The sequence below is a fragment of the Vanessa tameamea genome, chromosome 26, assembly GCF_037043105.1.
Source record: "Vanessa tameamea isolate UH-Manoa-2023 chromosome 26, ilVanTame1 primary haplotype, whole genome shotgun sequence".
Taxonomy (NCBI): Eukaryota; Metazoa; Arthropoda; class Insecta; order Lepidoptera; family Nymphalidae; genus Vanessa; species Vanessa tameamea.
In genome coordinates, this window is record NC_087334.1 from 3,338,777 (window position 1) to 3,362,402 (window position 23,626).

Below are 23,626 nucleotides of genomic sequence, written 5' to 3' on the forward strand. Positions count from 1 at the left end.
ATAAAATACCAAGTAACTTGATTGAAATGGTATAATATTTATGCGTCGCCTTCTTTTTATCTTGTTTCATAAAAACTCCTTTGACGAAATGTTTACTTGAACCAGATGTTTATTGAAATTAAATGATCGTTTCTTTTTACCATGAAGATACTTTGGGAGTTATTTTTAATGAATTTATTACCGAATGTAGATTTACTGGTATTGTGTTTTTTCTATGTTTTTCTTTAATTTTGTTACTATCCGCTAACCCAGAAGCAATGTTATTATTAAGCCTTCTTTATTATTAGTAGTAAAGTATTTTTTATGTAAGCCACTAAGCAAAGTTAGTCGCTTGTGGCGTTATAAGGGGTGGTTAGTATTTCTTACAGTGCTAACTGTTAACGTATCTTCACTATACAAAAGCTATGTTTGATTTTAATTTGCATTTCATATAATAAACGCATACATATATAATTTTTATTTTAACGGCTTAATTATTATATAACCGATTTTACTGTAATCAATAAAATGTTTTGTAGAAGCATCGTCAATATATTTTAGATAGCATTAATATAATATGTGTGTCTGTTCATTTCAGAGTAGAGTCATTTTGTACAAGCAGTAGTCAATTTATGACTGTCATAAACTTTATGATGGCGTTGTCAATAAACACTGGAGTTAAATTTAATATTGATGATAAAAATCGTTTCAAAATCTCTAACGTTTATACAATTGTAAATAAATTATTATTACTTACTATTATTATTTTGTATGAAATGTTTTCTATGTGTTAGTAAATAGATTTAAAATTACATCTTTACGTGCACGGTTTATCCAAAGAGTCTGGGTTAAATTCCTACTAAATACTCTTGCTTATTTAATAAATCATAACACATTAATTTCCGCTAATTCAAAATACACGTATTTAAATAATTTATAAAACGATTAGGATTACATTCGAATACTAGAATTCCATTTGAAATATCATTCGTGAAATAAACAATTCGAAATTCAAATATATTAATCAATAAATAAATAACAAATATTCAACATTATCATCTAAACTTGGCGAATTAATCTATTCCATTTTTGAACTAATTACAAATAAATTGTTATTTTAATAACAACTAATGTGTAACGTGACGTAACAAAGTACAAAATCGAACGTTATAACACGAACGTCTCGTGGAAAAACAACAAAACACAAACCGTAAATAGCGGGACGTTTGAGCGTGTGACGTCGATTGCGACGATTGTCACGTTGATGTGCAATATGATTTTATTTCAATCTATTCTCAATTTAGTAAATTTAATTTATTACTTTTGAAATATTAAAAATGCTTATATTTAGTCGCTTAATCGAGTTATTATTATTTGTTATTTTATATCTAAAAAAAATCTAAGTTAAAGATAACCCAATTGTTCGATTTTTTTTATAAATTGTCTTCGCAAGTTTTCCCAACATATTAAATGGATACAGGGAATTAATACAATAGCTCACAATATAAATACCACCATACAAACAAGTATTTATACAGACATTCTCTAAAGCAATTTACTCTTACAATATTAATATGAAAACACATTTATGATCTAGTGTCTGGAGTCTGGACTAACATTCCTCGTTTTGTTCTAGATCTGCGCAGACGCATAAATAACAACAATATTTCGTCGAGACTTAGAATAGTATAATATTAATTAACCTGAGCGTGTCGCGTATTTCATACGAACCGAGGTTTCTGTTCGTTTACGTGCGCGTGCGCACCTGTTCCGCACTCTATTATGTGTTAAGTTTATTGTTTTACATCGTTATTGTTTATATGATTGTGATTTATTTTAAAACATAAAAGGAATTTTGTTTAAATATGTAGATGTTTTGCTTTGACGCGAATAAGTTTGATATTTAATACATCTGCAACAATGCATTAATGTTATTAAAAATAATAGGAAGTTATAAATAAATAAGATCCCTTTATTCATTGTTGAAATATAAGAATCGTCATTAACTTAATGATTTATTTAACAAAGGGATAATTTTTAACATACAAGGAAATCATAAGCAACTTAACAAAGAGAGGGACTCATTAATTTTCAAAAACACAGTCGTGCCGTGCGTTATTACGAACGGATCAATAAATTACAATCATTTGCATATCATCGCTACATGTAACTTTTGCATGCATGTACCTACATGTGCGTGTACGATAAACCATGCGTACGCGATAATAGACTACGCGGAAAGCGAAACGATAAATCTGCGCGCATTTTTCGCAAACGCATAAAATCCGAACGCACTGTAATTGAAATTAAAAACATCAACGAAATATATCTGTCTCTTTTTACCGCGATATGTTTCTCTCTTTCGTGCGGTGCACGCGCCGGTGACACGATTTAATATAAACACCGTATTTAATTTTTGTTAATATTAGAATATCAACTCTATTGATATATGTTACAGTTCATTTTCAATAGACCATCGATGTGGAATTAAGTCTTTTGTTTAACCAATGACACTATTGTATCCACGACGGCGCTTGGAATGCTGCCTGTCTCGCTCGCTCGCGATAGCTCCGTCCCGCTCGGGCACATGTCAATGCAGTTTATTGTCGACGTTAATGGTACTGATTACAAATGTAAATTTTCAGTTCGCGTCGGCGTTGGTCGGCTTTTTTCTCTTGTCTCTTTATGGTATTAAATTGTAGCACAATTATTAATAACTTGTGATGTTATTTTTTATTTTTTACCAATCGTTCATTACTAGTTCTGAAATGTTATTTTTTTGCTCCGGCTTATTGTTTATATGAATTTAATATAAAACTTTTTATCAAAGATATTTCTGTACTCCTTATTAAACATCCCTTGTTAGTTATAACTTCAGTGCGGAATTGTTATTAAATTTTTCATTAAGTACATATTTTTTTTACGTTACGTTTACAAACATAGTTAAAGATTAATTATGAGTATTTGATATTACACAAAACATTATCAGATCGAACCTACATAATTTTGGCTGCACTCGCGATCACATCAACCACAATTAAACATTATAAATCACTGTAAAAAGAACCAAAAATACAACGTACTTATCTATTCGAAACAGTGTACTTTATTTATAATGGCCAATCAAAGTTGGTATATCCATTCGTCGATTCAATCACAAGTTGTTAAGTGTTGGGGTCGTATCGGGGTTCTTTATTAACTGGACAGTACTACGACTGTTTCCCAACCGAATACCGCGTGCGAAGCGTTCTCTTGCCAATTTTCAGAAAGACAGAACTAAAATAATTGCATAGGCGCCCTATTTCGAGACGAGACTAGTGTTTAGTTGGGCTATTCTAGCTATTATTCGGTCGATGAAATGTTAGTTTAGACGTATGGGTGAAAATGTTAGGTGAAAATCCGTTACAATGTAATATAATTTGTCCTATAAAAATTAACTGTCAAAATTTGTTAACAGATTTAAAAAACACAATAACGTGTAAATTTAATATATTTATAATATAGATTAAATATTTAATCGCAACCATTTTAAATAATCATTTATTTATTCACATGTGACAACTATTAAATTATTACCTAAATGACAGCACCTCATCACATAACACAGATACAAAAATATTTTTTAAATATCGAATGCCAGAAGTATGTGTCCTAATTTCAAACAAATCCCTCTGAAATCTATCCTTAGAATAATTACGAGTGATGAATAGTTTGATATGTGGTCGGATATATTTGTAATACATTCGTCTATTTCGCGTCTCGACGTGTCACGTGACATGCCCAGCGATCGCCATTATGTCACATGGAATTAAAAAAGTTATTTGTGAAAATTTATCATGTATGAACTATGAATTACTTTGTATTAAAATATCCATGATTTGTATCAATATATAAAACTTTCTCGTACCCCCTGTGAGAGGTCGTTTATCTTTATACATTGTACCTAAATGTTATACTAAGACAAGAATTACATTTCATACAATTAAATATAATTTTTATTAATTTAATTTAGTAATCATAATATTACTTAAGTGTATTTTTATTTTTATCGTTATAATAAATTCATTTAATCGTCGTGGTAATTTCCATAAATTCCCAGTTTGTATAAAATTTATAATTTAATTTTGGAACAAAGCGTTCTTATTCTATTTTTTATATCTGATTAATCATATAAAATACGATATATTTTTTGTAATTATTTGGGATAGGCAATACGCGGAGGTGGCATCGAATTTGGCATTGGCGGCATATTGCTTGGCACAGATACAATATATTACAGTTGAATGTTTACGTGCATTAATTCTCATACGATTCAGTTGACAATGCATTTTTAGAAAAACGTATTATTTGTGCCAAATTGGGCTAATATATTTATATTTGTGTATATTTACGTTATATTTGTTTTTGTATAAACCTGCGTATGTTGTTTATTTTTCGATACTGACACTTAATTTATATCAAATTTATTATGTTGTAGAGCATTCTAGCATTCTAGATGCTAGTCCGTTTGTATTTTATGATAGTTCAACAAACGTCTGTTTTTGCTAGGCTATTGACTTCCATTGGGGAATTTAAAGTTCAATTCGTTTTAATATTGATAGATCGGTTTCCTGCACCACGAAGACCTATAAAATATGTATATAGTATATACGTTTCCAATATTTAAGATTTATATTGTTGTTACTTTAATTACGTATAACTTTAAGCTCCGCGTTACTTCTAAAAAGATTATTGTAACAGAAATAACAATCGAACTCTCAAAGGTTTGAAGATAAGTGTTAAAAAATATCAAAAGTGTACGAACATTTCTAAAAAAGAATTAAACTCTGAAATAGGTATTTTTTTATAAACTTATGATAAAAAAATCAATACCTACACATTTTTTCCGTTAACATTGTTAACACCCATCAATACGTCATCGTAACATCGTACATAATCTTTATGGAGGCGGCCTTACGTCGGACGATCTCTCATATTTATGACGGCTTCACTTGATTCCAAGTAAACACGCGAGTTACTCGAATCGTTGAATTAACAGATTTAAAATGTAAACCTGCATTTCCTATCGCAAATTAGATTTCTATTAGAAAATAAAACGCAACAGAAAAAATTAGAGACTGTAAGAAAATAATATTCAGAATTATTATAAATCGAAAACTAAACATTTAATAGAATATCGTTCTTTTTTTTAATTAGTTTGATGTTTAAGATGTTCCTACAACAGTCTATCTAGTACTAGCAAGCATGTAAACGCGGCTCATCAGCAACAACCAGACGCGGCAACAATTACATTTGCACACAATGACGTGCAACGACAGAAAGAAAGCAATATAAGCTTCATGCTTTTCTAAATTCGTATACAAAGCGACGTTCGAAATACGAAAACGTATCAACCGATAGCGCTAGAGCGTATGCCAAAATGCCAGCGAGCGACACAAACAATTAGGAATGCGTTCTAATACAAATTCAAAATACCTATACGTAATACAATTTAAATTTGGAATACATTAAACGTAACATCATACCCGGTTTTTTATTCATAATACATTTTAAATTTTGATTATAATATTATAAATAGATAGGTGAGAATTTATTAGAGTTCGTTATTTATAAATTGGTTTAAATGTCACGGGAACAATGGAGTGCGGTGTCTATTTGAGATTGATGAGTAACGAATAATCCTCGTTGTTGTCGGAAGGCGGGAAATGTCTTGCGCAAGAGATCTCGTATGAGAACGTCAGATTACCGAGCCCGTATTATTTTCGGTAAACGATACGTATCTACGTCTGTTCCGAGTCGATGTACCGTTTAATAGTTTAAGCACACGATGTGTTACGGTATGAGTTATGATTAATCTTGACTGGCAAAGGCGATTTCAATCGGAGATCAGACATATTTTTTTACCCGCAGAATTCTAACTAAAAATCGTGATTGAAGTTCCAAAAGCCGAATTATAATCGCTCCCTCTTAATCGCCACTAAAATACGTCTTAAAATTCTAAAGTCGCATTCATCAAAAATAAGAAAATAATTAATACTCGTTTCGGAACGTGAACCGCAGCGCTTAGAACCGAACATAACAATAAAACAATACGGCGCTCGCAAAACCGAAACAAAACACAGAAAAATATGAATTCCGATCGGAACGGGCCCCGGGAAACAAAAGATGGCGGATTTTAATGAAATGAAATAAAATATAAATTCCTTTGAAGCGAGAATTCTTACATTTTTAATTTGCTGCCGCGGAACAGGAATGGAGCTAAAAACGGACAAATACCACATTCATAAACGAGCCGGGCGCTGATTGTGGACGGATCGATCTTAACTAAATCAATTAAACATTCATTTTTTTTATTAAACTAATAAAATTAAAAACGCAAAATACTTTTATGATGTCTATTTATCAAAACTCATTTGAATAAACTTATTGTATTCGAGCAGAATAGAAGTTAAAATATTTAAAAAAAAAGAACACATTCCAAAATAGCGTAATCTACTTTAAGTTAACCATAAAATGAAACATTAAAAACGAAATATTAATACATTTAAATATAGAACGATTTATATTTACCGATAAAATGTAATTTCCCACAATCTATCTATTTATAAATATACAATTTATGATGTAGAAATAATCCAGATGCGTTATTGAGTAGCAGGCGTTACCAGACGGGCTTACTCATGTGTTTTTTTATTTATTTTCTTAAACACTTATGAGTAAATTATGTCAGTCTGAACACGATATCTAATAAAAACTTTATCGACAATCTGGATATTTTACGTTTAAGATGAGTTATTTTAATGAATACGATCTTTGGATTTTGTTTATTAATACAATATACTTACTTACATACATTATGATTTTAAAGTTTTAACTTCGTTATTTTGTATAAGCTTATGAAACCAATTATAAACGATGTTCTATTGTGTGAAATGATACACGTTTATCTGGAAGATGATTTATTCATAAAAATGTGACTGAATTTTTTTTTTTAAGTTATTTAATTGATTTCATTACGTTATATAGCCAATTACAATTAATCAAACCAACATTCCAAATCGAAGTTTGTCTATTTATATTGGATTTGAAAATATAATTCAATAATTTAACAATAGCAATAAAATTTCATATAACAGGTAGATATAAAAATAAAAAATAAAATTTCTAAAAAACAACAAATGTCGAAACTCAACAATTCCCGGAATAACTCACAAAAAGCCGACACAGTTTCAAAACATCAATTCGGGAAGCAATAACATCAATCACGCATCGGAATTGATATGAGATTTTTATATTCGTACGAGCCGTTCCTATTACGCCCGTGAGGACTTTCGATGAAGCTATTGAGTTTTTGACTAACCCTATACGAAACAGGATATACATACTTCAATTAAGAAATTATATTTTGGTACGTTCGGCCCTTTAGGTCCGTAAGATCTTATACGTTATTTTATTGATTTAAGTTTGTTTTTCGATCATTCGTATCAAATTCCTATATTTCAGCGTAAGAAACTCAGAAATAACTATCTTCAGTTGCATTCTAAAATTCTAGAATTTGCGTCCTACTGAATCTTTATAATGTAACACAGTTTTACTTTTCCAGTTGATTTCGGGAATCTATAGAACAATCTCGAATGTCAAATGTCATGCGACGTTGACTCTAAGAAATTTAGTTATTAAGTCAGTTTGCAACTCACGAGTGAGAAGCGAAGTGCGTTCTTGCAGAAAAGCTGTGCTGGTTCAATAAAACCTTCTATCCGTCATGTACAGCGTATTGTTTGAAAGAGTGTCATTAGTTTAGTGATTATAATCGATTTAGTGACTTAAAAGGACATTTTCTTTTAATATTATTCATTATTATAAAACATCTTTCAATAGATACTGTTTACGTAAGTTTGCTAAACTATAATCACTAAACTAATTATCATATCTACGTATTTAAAGAGCTCCTATTGATCGAGAGATGTTGTTTGAACTTACGACTTTTTATATTTGTAGACGAATGATTAACTCTTACATTGTTTTTTATTACCCTGACTCGTTTAATTTGAAGCAAAACAAATAATTAGCGAAAGTTATAATAATTAGTGAAAATAGGCAATTCATTACACACTTAAAATACATAATGATTAGTAGAAAAAATGAAATAAATAAAAAATTTACAACTGAGTCAATTTAAATGAAATAAGAAATCACGTAACGAGATTTTAATAGATAAGAATTATAATTTCGTACAAAAACTCCGGTTATTTAATCTTATAAGACTTTAATCTTTATATGCAAAAACATTAATACGTAATGAGGTAAAATAATGATCAGAATTTACAATAATAATACAAAAACAATTAATAAAAAAATCAAAATATCCTGTATCGTCACCTCAGCACACATTCGCGAGACAATGGCGGGCGTGGCGGACTAGTGGGGGATAATTACCTCTCCCCCCAGATCCCTCCCCCGAGGCTTTCATTGAGCATTGTCTTCGAGATGTGACCTCTGACGCGGTGTTATGTCTCGTCAGAATGAGAGCGGTCCACGCGCGGGCACAGCCGAGTATTATATTATACTCGAGGCTAATTCAAATTAAGAATTCAAAACGGAAGAATTAATTAGTCACATTAATTATAAAAATCTAATTAAAACATACAAACACGTTTTCTCTGGTGCTTTTATAAGGTATAAAATTTGCGACAACACTCTTAATTTAAAATCTTTATATTCCATTTTCAAATTCTATTTTACCATTATTGTGCGTTCCATTATCAATTTTAAGAACTTTGATATTAACAAAATTATACAAATGTGATGAAGCCCTTACGAAAGAATTACAATAAAATTTATAAACGATAATTATTGTATAAATTTATTTCATGATTATCCATAAAATAATGATTCATTATCATAAAAATAATATATGAATACCAAACTTTTCTAAGAACAAATCAATCAATTTGCATCAACCGAAACGGGCACGTCTAGACAATTTTTAACTATCGAATAAATTCTATTGTACTGTCATTTGTATGAAAGGTGAGAGAAATCGCGACGGGTGAATTCTGTACGCGTGTGGTTACGTAACCACGTAACCTGGCCATTGTGTATGCTGGCGCGTGCCAGTGCAACCTGGGGTGGCGGGTCGCATACCTTGGCGTGCCATGTTGATAGTGGTCAGTCTCTAGAAGATATATGTCTTAAGATATCTATGTATTGTTCGCATTGTTTACTCTACCTCTGCTTATGACTTACTTAGAGCCAAACGTATAAACATTACTTTAATTTATTGATGATAAAAAAGCGTGGAGCTAATACTTGCTGACTTCCAGGCAGGATATATTACATACATATATAATTGTATTTAACTAAAAAGACTTTGTATTTTTAAATGTTGAAAAACAGTAACTACTGAGTTTATTGCCGATTCTTGTCGGTAGAATCTGCATTCCGAACCGATGGTAGCTTCACTTAATAAAGTTTAAAAGCCTACTTGTTTAAAGAATATATTTGTTTTTGATTTAATATAGAAAAAATCTTTATCATAAGGAATACGTCCTTAAATAGTTAAACGTAATAGACATATAAATATATATGAACAACATCATAACAAGAAACAAAATGGTAAACCCAAAATATATGAAGCATTAAATTGTACCTCGATATAAATTATTGCCAGTTTGGAAGAACACGTGTAACATTCAAACATTTCAAATTTCGAACGTCAGCGAAAGCTAAAAAAGCAAAACGTTCATATCTTAAACTCGTCGTTCTAAATTCAAAATATAAGTGAAGCAATTGAAAAACGAAACGAACTAACTTCGTATTACAAGCGCGTTCCAAATTTAAGAGTATTCAAATATCGAACGTCGGGACGGATTATGACGTGCAGGCCCGGCTGGAGAACGAATTATGTTTTCCTGCAGACTTAATTTTTTTTAATGTCTAAGATAAACATTTAAACAAATGCGTTTGATGTGTAACAAAACTCGATAAAGAATATTTATAATATTCCATCCGAGCTCATAAAACCATACATCTTAACTAAAACATTCAATCAACTTTTAGATTTGAATAAAATATTACCCGAACGTATAAAATCATAATATCGGACGCAGCTAGTTTCGTTTCGGCGGAGATATGATCCCATTGATTGATGGGTGACCACGCTGCGGGATCAAACTACCAGTTACCGTTGACCCACGGTAAGTGTTAACATAGTGGTCTCGGGGGTCAGAGTAGAATGGTAAGCGCTTGATCTAAGAGTGTTGACCCCGAATGTGTGGTTAGAATGTAGCATGTTTTGGACTTAATTAAAAATATATAAAGTAAGTATTGCATGTCACGACCGCCCCCGTGTTTGTCGAACTTTTAATTTTCAATCAGTGAATTGATTGAAGATAAATATTGATAGAAATTTAATTTTGTGAACATCACACCGAGATGTACTAAATTCAATTTTCGTTGTTGCGATACGTTCATTGTGTATTTTCCATTCGTTACAAATAGACTTAAATTAAAACCAAATACCCAGATACTGACGAAGCTATTTATTTGTATCGGTTATAATGTATTTTAAATTTACCTAGTAATCTGTCTATAGAGAATTTAACCCAAAAGTTCACGAAGAAATAACGGCAATCGCTCTTTGAACTTAAGTTATCTTTAAATAACAATCGTCGAATATGAATCTCATATTTCCGAAAATATTAAAAATAATCTTATTTGAGTGCGAGTAAAAATATAGAAAACTTCGAACGGTATCCGCCTAATTTCCTGAACGCATCAAATGTATCGTTGACTCAGGGCTCAAGAGCAGGCCACAGTTTTCTAAACTCAGATCTAATTTCGAATGTTCCCGTTCTATTTTCAAAACAGAAATTTGAATATGAACCGTCTATTCGATGATGGAACGCTCCCCGTTTGTAATTCGAAAATGAAACGTCTTGTTCTTATTATGAATGCGTTAAGGATGCGCAAGAGCATGCCTCTGACGGTTTAGTAACTGATGCATTAATGCCTCGAATGATCTCTCGTCTTTTTTTTCTCGACGCCCGGAGATTGGTCATTACACATCTGAATATGTGGACTCAACAAAAAGAGTGATCACGTTTTGATAAAAAGTTCCAAGTCTTGTGATGTAAGAGTGGCAAACGTGCTCTTTATGTTGTTAGAATTTGAAGTTTCCGGACCGAATTGAAAGTCTAAACCCGAGGCGTCCGATTGTACTATGTTTAATTGATTTTATTCAAGATAAAGTTGTGTTATTTGAATTTGAAGTAGAGCTCAATATTTGAAATCGAAAATTTTTATATTCGATTCAATTTAAAAGTAGAACGCCAATTAAGGATTAATCTTTAAAAGTTGAATTCCCAAACACGAAAAATCAATTTGCATCAAATGAAACATTTTGTACAATCTAAATTATTTTATAGCTTGTTACTAACTAGCAGATATCATTAAGATTTTTGACGTTATATTATTAATTACTTAAGTTAATATAAACAATCGAAATTCAAATAGTTTTATTTATTTTTAATCGTATGATGATGATGAATCGTACGATTAAAAATATTTTTTTTAATATTTTATTCGTATACTACCATCAATCGAAACTAATCAAATCAAATCAAATCAAGTTTATTCAAGTAAACTTCACAACCAAGCGTTTTTAAATCATCAATATTAAAATACTACCACCGTTTCGGAAAGCAGCCTCCAGCGAGAAGAAACGGCAAGAAACTCGCATAGTTGCTCTTTTCAAATAAACAAATTAACAATGCTCTTTTTTTTACAATAATTAATGTCCTGTGATGGAACCCGAGCCTGAATCCAGGCGTTTTTTTTCTAAAAAGTACTCTTTTAATGAATAATAAGACTTATTTAATAATTTAGTCTTAATAAACTTTTTAAATTTCGTAAATGGTAAATTATTACATTTCCCGGTATCTTATTATATATGCGTATACCATTGCCCAAAAACGTTCTCTTTACCGTATGCAAACGGAAAGTAGGGGTTACAAGTTTATTCTTATTTCTTGTATTAATAGTATGTATATCAGCTTTTATGGAATACTTTTGTATATTCTTCTGTATAAACATTATATTATCATAAATATATTGTGAAGCAGCCGTTAATACACCTATTTCTTTAAATTTTTCGCGTAATGATGTCCTAGAGCTAATATTTTAAATAGTTCGGATAGCTCTTTTCTGCAGAATAAATACTATTCCAATACCTGCTGCATTACCCAATAACAACATTCCATATGGCATAAGACTGTCAAAATTACTAAAATAAACTAGTCTAGCAGTACTTATGTCCGTGAGTTTTCTTATTGTTTTTATTGCATAAATGGCACTACTTAGTTTCCCTGCTAGGGCATACAAATGGGTGCCCCACTGAAGTTTGGAGTCAAGGGTTATCCCTAGAAAGGTCGTCGACTCAACAAACTCAAGCCTTTCATTATTCAAAATGACGGCAGAAGAATTTGATTTGACATTTGGCAGAGAAAACAAAATACATTTAGTACCAAATTATTTATGTAATAGCAAAACTCTTTCTATTTTTAGGTATACTCAAACTAAGAAACATATTTAATACATACATATACACATTCATATATTATAAGCTATTCCTAAGACGTAATTGTGAAGATACCTTTAAATTGAACACACACTCGGACCACAATTTGATAAAGTCATAAGAAACCATTAATAAAAATTTGTGTAACTATGTCATTATTATTTTTGTGTTATTTTCTTTATTTCTCAAGCATACGTCAGTTTGTAATTAAACTCCATATTCCTTAAACAGTGGAATTAACCCCAATTGAGGGATCGCTCTATTTAAATTACTCGTAACGTACAGCTTTGTGGAAGTTTCGACACGTCACTCGTAATCTATTCTTTTGCCTATGCATGATCAACTTTTTAAAAACATAATTTAAATATTTTGAAAAAAGAATTGAATACATTTATTATTTAACATTGGATTAAATAAAACGTAAATAATTATCTATCGCCTATTTATATTATTTATACACGATCGAGGTCGAAGCGTAAGTAGTGTAAAATGGAACTCGTTCCACGTTTGAACTTAAGTTGAAAATAGCGTTTGCATTTTATGTGTAACGGCCTTGGTTCGCAATTAAAATGTTTGAATACATTTTTAAAGGTTATAAAAATAAAAGTAATCAAATATGTTATCTAAAGACTCAGAAATTGTTTTACAAGTTTCGCCGATTCAGGAAATCGAGAAAAAATCTATCAATGAATTTATAATTACCGTATACTTGTGAATCGAATTTAAAGAAAGATTTAATATAACGTTTCCGGTCGTCGCAAATTATCTTTATAGTATTTTTTTAATGTAACATAAATATGTATTTCCGTTTAATTTGCCCTCGTATTATGTTATCTTAAGCCGTTATAATCTCATATTTAAATCAACAATGCAGCCATCTTTAAAACAATGAGCGTTATTGTCTGTTCTTAATTCCATTTTTGAAAAAATAATCCATTTCGCATTTCATACCAAGAGCTTCATTGATTGTATAATTGTATTCAAAATTGTATCTTATTCGTTAAAAACTATGGTACATTTTTAAGAAACGTAATTGCAAGCAGCTGGGTTTTTAATACATTAATTGTTTAAGCTGAAATGTATCTTATCTGTAGGTGAGAAGGGTTAGAATTGCGTACTAATTGGTTAATGACAATTGCATGTGTGGGGCGAAGGAGACGGATATACGATAAGAGAGAGAGGATAAAAAAATGCACGATTCCGCAATGTGTCCGTTTATTATGATAATTGTGAGACGACAAAATCGTATTAATATAAAATGTTACCGCTTTCGATGTGAACATTATTTATCCTGTAAAATACAGAATGTTACGCAGATAACATGATTAACATAATGTAAGTGTCAATGTAATTCGGTCGGATTTTAATTTAGCCTTTGATTAATTAATTACCTAGTTAATTAAGTTAATTGTACATAAATATTTTGGTCATAAATTAAGTTGAAAAACGTAAAAAGTTGTTCGTTCAATTTGTTAAGACATACAAGATAAATAATAAAAGATAAATAATGACTTAATTAACGCTTAAAGTGCATTAACTGTAAAACGACATCTAATTAAATTTTTCTGCAGTAAAAACTCAAAGGACATTTTATTATACTACACAAGGCGTGTCGGCGAAGCACATCGTTGTTTCTAGCTTAAAATAGGAGCTATAACGAGACAAAATTACCATCAAATGTCAAAAATAATAGTTTCCATACCGGTAATGGAGACATCAGTTGAATAAATTGCCAATCTGCAATTGTAAGTAACAATTAATAACCTGTATATGGTTCGGATCGGGATGTGACGGACGGACAGATGTCCGATTGTGGGATAGTGGTGCTTTTAAGATGGCTGCGCTAGTAATGGTTAGAGATGTGTAATAAATGTCTTTGATATGGCCCTATTAATATTACGAATGTGAACACATTTTATCAATACCGTAGTCATGTTAGAAATTTAATTAGATAAAATAAAATAGAAACTAATAAGAAAATGGGAAATTATCTGTATCAGTCAATACTCTGTGGTCGAAAGAACGGAATCCTTCGAAATTGGAATTCCACGGGCGATAAATTTAAGCGACTTCGAAAAACGATTGGCAGTTTTGAAAAATCGAAAAGTCTTTTATCGATAACCGTTTAAGTGTATTCGAATGAGTCACGTGACGTGATTCAATACCATTGTTCTGTTACAATACCGAGTACACGGGTCCGAGTAAATTAGGAAATGTGTTTTTTATTGGAAATCCATTCGGAATTACAATTGAAAGATATATATTATGATACACGTACGTTTCCAGTTAGCACCGTGAGAATATTTGAATATTATCGATGTCCCTTGAGCGGCAAGTACGAAATGTTTATGGACATCAACGCGGCTCTATAACAAAGAGCCAAGGAACACAATAAAATTAAACACAATTGTTTATGGTCATAACTTTTTAAAATATATGAACATTATATTCGGAATATTTACAAGTTACTGCTTCGTACGTTTCCCGGTTCGCATTGTTTTATGATTGTATATTATATTTTATATTTATATAGCGATCACGTTCGACTCACATTGATTGTTTGGTGAGGGTTGTGACGTCACCTCCGTTCGCCTGATAAGGCGGGCTTCCGGTCGAAATCCTGACGGGTGAATGGATGACCGAATGAACGGCTCGCGACCTTATCCGATGAAAGGACGATTTTTTTTTTCACTGATAAGGCTGGGCGTGTCGAATTCGTGCAACATGCATCCATAACTTATGTTTCTGTTGCATTTTTAGGTGTTCAAATTTGGTTAACATGCTGTACTAGTGTTTGCTGAATAACAAAACAGATAATTCTTATTTTACAATAGTAATTTCGTAAGATGTTTTCGCACTATCATAAAGTTAACAAAAACCGACTATAGTTAAGTAAATATTCATAATAAAAACTAAGTATATGATTACAAATAAAATACGAATGATAAGATACGGGATTTTCCTTAATCTTTTGAAACGTAAAAAAAACAGCTTGTTTTATAAAAAGCGTTTACATAATTTACGAAGAGCATCGATGCAAGTAAGGACCTAAAATGTTATGTCATTTTACGTCAAATTAAACACAGAAGTCCTAACCTAATTATTAAAATATTGAAATTCTATGTAATTTTGTTTTATTTCCTTCATAAAACGTATATATTTTTATAATTATGTAAGAATAAATTATTATTATTTATTGTAAAACATTTCAAATTACTTAAATATTGAAATATTAAATGTAAATAAAAAGTGAGCATTACTTGTTATTCCATCGTAGAATTTAAATTTAGAATACCGATTTGACGCAAATGAATAAAAATGAGAAATAAAATATAACGTGACATTTAAATTATTTTTAAACATGAAATGTTATTATTAGTTAAATAATGAAAATGTGTAGCTTATAATAGTTAATATACAAAAATTATAAATTCAGACAAATGTAGATGTATTAATTATTTGCCGTAAAGTTTATACGCTAACATTTATTCACATCATATTTATTTTAATAATGAAAATATATCGCTGAATACGAACACAAATTCTATTCATATTATTGTATGTATTTGTAGCTTACACAAATATAAATAAATTATTAATAACATTCTATAGTAATTATATCGTGGTACGCAGAGGTTGCGATAATTTCTTAGAAGCTAAAATTTATAGACACATATTTTAAAATAAAAAATAATATAATTCATTTATGACAACAGCCTGTCTGTTGATATTTATAAACCGTTCGATAAATAAGGATGAACACTATTGACGGACACACATGTCTTAAGATTTTCTGAAACACAAAGCTCTTGAAACGTAATTAGAGTAAGCTCTGTGAATTTGGTAAATTTTCTCATATACACATAAGAAATATTAAAGATAAACCTTATTAGGTTCAAACTCTTTTTCACTTATTAGAATATCAAATCGTTACTGTTCTGACATGACATTCTGTACAGAATATCATGTCAGCTTAAGAGAGTATTAGGACGTTTGTGTATTAACAGCTTTATATTGAAGTGACGTTAAAATTATCTGTAACTATTCGATCTGTACCTAAACATCTTTGAAGACAGTTGACAATTACTTCCAATCTAATATGTTACACATAACATAATTTAGCAGCCTGTAATTTCCCACTGCTGGTCTAAGGCCTCCTCTCTATTTTTCCAATGGGGTTTGGTTATGGTTATGTATAAACATAGTAGACTCTCATCGACTACGTGCAGGTTTCCTCACGATGTTTTCCTTCACCGCCGAGCACGAGACGAATTATAAACACAAATTAAGCACATGAAAATTCAGTGGTGCCTGCCTGGGTCTGAACCAGAAATCATCGGTTAACATGCACGCGTTCTAACATACAATTTTAATCATTATAAACTCGTACAACAATTTTATAAATAGTTTAATTTCAATTGTTTTAATATAATATATTTACTATTTTAGTTTGTAGGCTTAGTTTAAACAAATATTATATTTCGATTAAAGTAAACAATATTAAAATCGTTCGTTCGAATTTCGAATATTCGTTTAGGGATTATTCTGACTTTGAAACGTCTCTAATATGTTTATCTATTATTAAAATTAATCCTACAATATTTTAGAGATTACCGTGTAAATAAAAATGTAATTTATATTATTTACACTGTTATTAAAATGATTATAGATTTAACACAATAACAAATTTAATCATATTTAAGAAAACTATTAACTCTTTCTCTTGTAGCGTTAAAAAACATTTTAATCAAATTAGTTTGATTTGTTATCATTTATATAAGAAGCTTTAGTGAATCAACATGAAATATATGAACTACAATATTAATACAAGTGAATAGCATAAAATCAAATGGCAGAAACTATCTCATTGAAGTCTGATATTCCGATATAAAATCATGTTATGTTATATATTTTTCCAGGTTTAGAGTTAGCGAGTTTCATCTTAATTACAATCTAGTTTCCAAACCTCATGATTAATATGTTTAAGTAAGAAAACGTACAGTTAGTCGAATATCTTATAAGCGAGTGTCGTACATAAAGACAATATAATAGAAGCATATTGTATATATATAGAATCAATACTAATATTCGCCGAGATAGTTTAAAAAAAAACGGTTAATTTTGATATTTGTATGATTAGATTCTAATGAATAATCCTTCTTCGAAGTTCCCGAAATAATGCGCTGCATAAGAAGATGTAAACGTAAGAAATGATTCTGTTATAAAATGATATATTAAACATACTCCCTAAATTAATTGATGTAAATTCATGCATTTATGTATATTCATGAAACGATTTCAACAAATACGCTTACGTCGTTTTTAATTAATTATTATCTGTGTTAAGTTTAAAATTGAGACGAATTACATTTAAAAATTTAATTATACTTATTCCAAACTAAAAGCTTCAATGTGTAAAACAAATTTACTGGTTTATTAAATATAATAAATGATAATTATTATTGTAACTATAATTTAGTTTTTGAAATAAGAACTTTTATTTTATTTGTAAATAACAATTTGATTTGTCCGTTTATTTTATTGTTCTTTTCAATTTGTTGTGAGTTTTGATGTTATTGTATTTTCAACACTATTTATGCCGAAAGCTGATATAATGATGATTATTTTACAACAAATATAAATTATATAATGTATGTGAGTTAACGTTGTGTTTCTAGCATTCTTTCAGTAATTTTAGGTTTGTTTATACTTAGGTAATTGAGAAAACTTAAACACGAATCCAGAATTACTGGAGATTTTTAAGCTGCCTTATTATAGTCCTAGCTGCAGCTCGCCGTTTCTTTTTTAATTATTTATAAAGATACAAAATGAACTGCTACAGATTAGTAATATATTATTATTATTATCACACAAAAGTAACATACAGCATTCTTTTAGACGTTAGATTTATATTGAATTTGTTGTGTAAATGTATAATTATTTAGACAATAAAAACTAGTATTACTAAGAATATAAGTAATATTTTAACTAAATGTTAAATACTTTCTGCCCCGCGGTGTTAATTACAGATTTTTTTATAATTACTCAGCTCCTAAATGGAAGCGTGATGATTGACCGTCCATTAGAAAGGTACTTTTAAGATATCCAATGTAAATCGCGCTATCATTATTTATACGCTTATTAATAAAAAAAGCATATTTTGTTTATTGCCTTATACAAATTTATTTCGGTTATTATAAAACAAATGTTTTATAAAACTACTATGTTTATATTATTATTTGATGATTACTTATTTAATAATTATACAATTGGTAATTTTATTTCATTATCATATTTTATACGAGACATATAAAATATTTTACATTTAATAATTGGATTTAGATATAAGTATGTACCTACCTATAGACATTTAGATTTAATAACATCTTGATTATTATTAATATATTATAATACAATGTTTATTGATTAAGATGTTTTTAATTACTGTATAAAAATACGTTATATAAGTTTAGTTAATCAAATGTATTGTAGAGACGGTATAAGTTGCATTGGCTTTATTCTAAGTTAAAACATTGCAGTCTGCTTAATAAGTAAGTTTTACTCAATATGATATATCTAAGGTGTATTATTTATTTATGATTTTATAAGTTTAAACATACGCCGTTTTCAACGGTTTACGAAATATTAACAAAAGATAGGTATCTAGTATTCAATACAGTACCGCGTGATTTCTGCACGACCTATGACCTAAACATTTCTAGACACAGATCAGTTTGTAAGATATATATACTTTTGTAGCAACAAAAAAAAAACTAACGGCAATATTGACAGTCAAAATGTATTTGAAAGTATAAAATCTGTTTTAAGACTAACTTAACTAGAGATATACTTAATATTATTAACAAAGTTAGTTTTAAGTTAATTAAATTAACTTATCAACTATGAACTTAACAAAATTATTTAAAAAAAATTGTTTTTCTTATTGATTCGAGTGAATTAATAAAATCTATTCTAATATAAATAACACATTAAATCATAATCAAAATATACATAACTACTAATGAAATAAATAATAGTTTTATTAAAACTAAAGTAAATAAAAATAATAATACGCTTACCTTAATCTAAGACATCCAAACTTGAAAGCAATTCAAAACTAAATAAAAGTCACACACAATGTCACAATGAATCCAAGTTGATCACACACAGCAATAAACACACAGTTTGTAACGAAAAAGTTTGTACTAAGCGTTGATAACTTGGCTGCAAGAAATAAAAGTTATAAACCCGCGCTCGAGGAGCGCGCGAAAAATTCGAAAAAAGAACACGAAGTAAAATTCGGAGCTCGTAAAGGATACAGTCGCGCGCGCCTTACACACGCGACTGAAAAAATTGCCACAACCGCGTAAGACTTGGAAACTAAATCAAAATACTCGATAGGAGAGGGACGAGTCAGCGGAGGCCCCACCCTTCCCCCACCACAGCACGATACGCAAAAACATTCATAAAAACCACGCACGATTCCTCCGCGAAATTATTAATAATGTTTATAACTATACAAAAATGTAAACGATTACGTTTATATGGATTAAATTAAACAATTGCCATATTATAACTTTGACAATGTCGAAATATTTAAAACAATACTCGTTTTAAATTGTACGAATCATAATATAAACACGGATTGTGCTTATCAAAATATACGATTCGTCGGAACGCATTCCGTAACGCCTACATCTATAAATTTCATTGGATTACTATGTATGATGAATACTTTGACAGATGTCAAACTTTTCCCGCGCTCCTGGAAATTCGAAATATAAATTTTGTATGTACGTTTTACGTCGGAGCGACCGCGCTGTGCAGCCGCTCGGCCACGAATACTTCAATACTCGGCGGGTGCAAGAACGGGCGAGTTCATTTTTTTTCTGCCAAAAAACGTAAAGGGTCTTCGGTTGTTCGGCGTAGGGTTAACTGTGAGGTCGGACGAGATGTTTTTATGAGTGAAATTGGAGCGTAATGCAACGACGCGACCTTCGACCGATTGGTTTACGATCTGATTGATCGCATATGCAGCTCTACTTTTAATAATTAGCGATGATTTCTTTCAATGGCGAGTAACGTTACGATAAGTTTAGTAAAATTTTGTACAAAAAGCAAATATCTGTCAGTCATTTTATTTTATTTTTAATGATTTGTACTTAAGTAGGTACATAGCGTGTTTTTTTTGTTATATGAATATAACTAGTTAGCACGTATCCGAGTGCTTCTTCCTTCCCTTCATACGAGTCTGCTAGTAGAGTTTGCGATATGAGTTAATATATCTGGGAAGACTTCGCAGCTTAGGGTCAAGCATTATTAGTATGAAGTTAAATAGGAAACTTTGTTAATAAAAGGGCTATCTATTTTATTGACGCGATCAAATATGCAAAATTCCTTTATAATATTATTTTATCAATAAACTGCAAAACCTAAAGATTCTGTCAAGTTGCCCGAAATCATGGACAATCTGAAGTTAGTTTTCGAAGACGATAGCGTATGTAACGTGTTTTAATTCTTGATAGATATTCTTAGCGTAACAATGAAAACTTCGATAACAATAAACAATATAGCTATCCATTTAAATCAATGTTTGTTTTGCTGGATGTAATTCGCTGCTGACTATCAGAATTACTTTGTATTTCTCAGTAAAAAAATAAAGTAAAAATAAACTTTTAAGTTGATTCTAACAAAATTGATTCGATTTCACAAGTTAAGTCTTCGTTTTTTTATCAATAATATAAATAAATGTAATAATAATATTATAAAATTAATAAATCTCCAATGAAAATCAACTAATTCTAAGGCCGAGGTTTTTTATCATCTATATATTATTTTCGAGAATAATATTCTTCCTTTTTTATTATTATTTTATGGCACGAACTTTAATTATTTATTTATTGATAAATTTAAATTATTAAATGTTAAACGTGGTAAATGATCTGTGGCTTTTTTATAGAATTGAATACTTTGAACCGGGAAGAAGGTTATCTTTGAGAAGTCAAAAACTTGTGATACTTAGAAGTTAATACTTATTTGCGTTTACAATTGCGGTTACAATGCTTGTTTACTATTTCTTACAAATAAATCTATTTTGTTGTTGTTTAAGAATAAATGATTATAATTATATTTGTTTAGAAATAAGCCATTTTTTTTTCAATCAGCGTTCCATTTGGTTTTTGATAACATTTTAAAGGTAATGTATTAAACTTTATAATTAATTCCGAAATATTGCATCAAGTAATATTTTTTTTTCAGAATAAAATTGTTATTAAAAGCTTATGTTATTCTTTTTTTAAATACATACTTTTTTTATTATTTGAATTAATACTCTATTAATTTAAAATTTTAAAATATTTAATAATTGTTGATTTAAAATAAGAACACTATTTTTAACAAAACAACAAAACTCTTCCTTTCATAATTATTAACGTAAACTTGCTCCAATTACAAAGCCACTCTGATTACTAATTAATAATTTCCAAACCGGTGCTGTGGTGATGGTACTTACCTAATTATTTAACGGTTGAGGACCGGTTTTATAAAAAATAAATGGGTCTCTCGCTCATACGTTTAGTATGTATTGTATTGTATTGTATTGACGGTGACTGTGTTCGGATGGTATGAACAATACATTAGAAGACCTAGAATAGTGTCTTGTTTACATATAGGTGGCTTGTCAAATGGGTGTTGGGATTTGGTCACCAATTCCAACCACTCGTGGACATGGGCTCTGTAAGATATTAATCAATTCTTGCATGGCCAATTCGTCACCAATCATATAATTTAAGATGTGATGTACTTTGTGCGTGTAGTTACACCGCCTCAGTTAACCTTCAAATTTGTCAGATGTTATTTACACAATATGTTTATAAATTATAGTCTATGTGATATTCTGATGTATGAGCTATATTATTGTTAAGTTTCATTAAAATTGATTCAGTAGTTTTCGCGTGAAAGAGTAATAAACATACATACAAACTTTCGCCTTCATAATAATAGTAAGGATTTACGTACAAATGATCTACATGAAAATGTTTACTTTTCTACGTTTTTCTAACTTATAAGGTTACAAGATATTAAGCTGGGGAGCCCCTATTAAGTTACAAAGTTAACTTTTACTTGGAGTTCACACTCTTCCACATATAAAATAAAAAGGTATGATTACAATCTATTCTCAAAAACTAGGAAACATTAATAATCACGTAGAATTAACTTCATAACCGACGTGTTAGATATAAAATACTATATCCACGGAAAAATATGTTTTGCCAACGGATAGACTCGTCTACTAAGTGTACTAAGTATATAGTACAGAAATAAAATGATTACAAATACTATTGTTTGTTTTTTTTATTAATATTATAACCGAGCTTAGAATTATAATATGTTACATTATTTGGGAGTAAATAAAAAATAAAAACCGCACACTCAACCAAAAAAAGACTCAAATTTCAATATTATGTATTATTTACAAACTTTTTATTGTACTATTCTGTAACAACAAACGCGAAACTCATCACAGAACACGGTCGTCATAATAATTCACAACTGATATGTTACATTTAATCTAATAAATATAACATTTTTAACACAGTTCACAACAAACAATAAACGGATAATCATAATTAAAAAAAATTAAAAAATTAAATATTAAAAAAATTAAAAAATTAAATATTTTTCACCACTACTAACACCCACCCACACACACACACACAAATGTTATGTTCACAAAGCCAAGTTGTCTGTTTCGAGCGACTTGACACTTATTTGGCGGTTTAGTGAGCAACCTCATCATGTAGATATAATGTAACCAAGTGCGCGCCTTTTAAAAAATACCCTCTTTTTTATAACGCGCCCATAAAAGTATAACTTAAAAAACATTAATTACTTAAAAATAAATCATATAAATATAAAATATTAGTCTTATAAATGGCGAACTTATGTCGGCTTTAAGGATTGGAAACGAGATGTTTTAACATTCTATAAATTATCTGTGGACATACATTCGACATTATAAATGCATAAGTAACTGTTACATCTTCACGCTTAGAACGCTGAACCGATTTA

General features: G+C 29.8%; 1 protein-coding gene across 6 annotated transcripts in view; it reads right to left on the bottom strand.

Moving 5' to 3' along the window:
* The window catches only part of LOC113393585 (zinc finger protein castor homolog 1), an 82,525-nt gene extending 62,047 nt beyond the window's left edge, over positions 1-20,478 (bottom strand). For 5 of the 6 annotated variants that reach the window (XM_026630588.2, XM_026630616.2, XM_026630601.2 and 2 more), the window contains exon 1: positions 19,636-19,917. The gene's annotated coding sequence lies outside the window, so the exon portion shown is untranslated. Of the gene's footprint in view, positions 1-19,635; positions 19,918-20,353 lie in introns of those variants that run through there. The other variant, XM_026630573.2, reaches the window with a different exon arrangement.
* Between the last annotated feature and the right edge of the window lie 3,148 nt (positions 20,479-23,626).